This window comes from Octodon degus, unplaced genomic scaffold, assembly GCF_000260255.1.
Source record: "Octodon degus isolate 3935 unplaced genomic scaffold, OctDeg1.0 scaffold00017, whole genome shotgun sequence".
Lineage (NCBI taxonomy): Eukaryota > Metazoa > Chordata > Mammalia > Rodentia > Octodontidae > Octodon > Octodon degus.
In genome coordinates, this window is record NW_004524593.1 from 12,492,739 (window position 1) to 12,494,943 (window position 2,205).

General features: G+C 36.9%; 1 protein-coding gene across 13 annotated transcripts in view; it reads left to right on the forward strand.

Annotated features, from left to right (window-relative positions):
- Positions 1-2,205, forward strand: part of Cep170 (centrosomal protein 170) — a 166,401-nt gene that overhangs the window by 132,480 nt on the left and 31,716 nt on the right. The gene's annotated exons all lie outside the window — the stretch shown is intronic.

Here is a 2,205-nt window from a genome sequence, read left to right on the forward strand (position 1 = left end):
TTAGAATAAAAAACATTTTTATATTAGCTGTGTACTTGCTTATAAAACCTAAAACATAACATCAGAAATAAAATTCCTATATGAGCTACACTGAAAAGACCAGCTGAACTCTACCACAAAATAAGCAGTGCTTGAACTGTCACTCCCAAGGTAGTCTCCACATATGACAACTGAAGGTTCTATATGGCATGTGTGTTTTATTTTATTTTTGTCATTTTTTATAAGGCACAGTTGGCATTTTTTGTTTGTTCTGTTTTCCCGTTGTCATAGTAGGTCATCGTGATACTATTCCTGCCTGTTCACCTGTCAGCTCACCAGTGAGCTTCACAGTTTTTTTGCATAATTTCCTGGCAGATACATTCTGGTTTTCCTCTGCTATAAAAGATCTCTTAGGAACTCTAGTCCCAGTCTTTTAAGAAAATTTCTTTGTGACATTCTGCATTTATTATTTTTTGGTAAACCATTAAACTACTTGAGATATATTGACCTTTGAAGAAATAACAATAGGAATATTAATTTAATTACTACTTAAATATTGAAAAACTTCCAGTAGTAATAACTTTCTTAATAATATTGAGTAGTATTGATGCTTACATTAAGGCTGACTCACTGAAGAAATATAAAAAGACATCGTAAAAGTTGCTAGCATTTAAATCTTTTTAAAATAGTGAATTATGTCTAAGAGATTCTAAAGTATTTGAAAGAGAAGTATACTTTGAAAGACAAGTTAAAATCTGTACTATTTACTATAATTCAGATATTTGAGTTAATTTCTGGTATATATATTTATTTGGTACAGGTTCTTGCTACGCAATTTAGACTCATAGTTATCCTCCTGTTTCAGCCTCTCCAGTGCTGGGATTACAGGCATGTACCACCATGCCTGGTTTTGGTGTCTGGCACGGCATGCAGTGGTACCAGGGATCAAACCTGAGTCCTTGCGCTTGCCAGGCAGGCAATTAGACTGCCAAGCTATCTCCCTAGCCCCTATATAGAGATTTTAACACCTTTTATACATAATTCCACCATTTCTTAATTTCATTTTACTTATGCTTATGCTATATATATTGTATCACAAAAAAGTTTTCTTACATTTGAGGCTGTTATCTTTTTTTACATTTGATTTTCAATAAAAAGATAAAAGTTAATTTTGATGTATTAATAATTAAAACTATGGGAAACTTAGTTCTCTTTCCCATCTGGCAAGATGGTGGGTGAAAAACTGAGAAGCCAGACACTAAAGAGAAGAAACCTGGAACCAAGAAGGCTTTTGCCAGTGGAACTGGTAAAAAGGGTAAGGTGAAGGCAAAAACATCCAAGAAGGGGCAGCCCCATTGCAGCCGAAATCCTGTCCTGGTTAGAGGAATTGGTAGATACTCCTGATCTGCTATGTATTCCAGAAAGGCTTTGTACAAGAGAAAGTACACAGCTGCTAAATCAAAGTTTGAGAAGAAAAAGAAGAAAGTTCTTGCTATGATCACAGAATCAGTCTGTGAGGACAAGAATGGAGGTACCCGGGTGGTTAAGCTTTGAAAAATGCCTAGATACTACCCTACTGAAGCTGTGGCCTGAAAGCTCTTGAACCACTGCAAGAAACCCTTCAGTCAGCATGTGAGGAAACTTCGAGCTAGCACCACTCCTGGCACCAACTTGATCATCCTCACCAGGCATCACAGAGGCAAGACAGTGGTCTTCCTGAACAGTAGGCCACTGGCTTGCTACTTGTGACTGGGCCTCTTAGCCTTAATCGTGTTCCTCTATGAAAAGCACACCAGAAATTTGTCATTGCCACCTCTTCAAAAATTGGTATCAGCAAAGTAAAAATCCCCAAACACCTCACTGATGCTTTCTTCAAGAAAAAGCTTGGAAACCCAGACACCAGGAGGGCAAGATCTTCAACACCGAGAAGGAGAGATAGCAGATTGCAGAGCAGCGCAACGTGGATCAGAAAGCAGTGGACTCACAGATCTTAGGAAAAATCAAACTGTTTCTCAGCTCTGGGGCTACCTGTGATCTGTTCACTCTGACAAATGGAATTTATCCTCATAAATTAGTGTTCTAAATTTCTTACTAAGAACCTAATTAAATAACTGATACATTTAAAAAATAATAATTATAGCTATTAGCCATAGTCATTAATGGGTATAGTTACCTTTTAAAAACAAATCTCTCACATACATAAAATAATTGATACTGTTGGCTGGG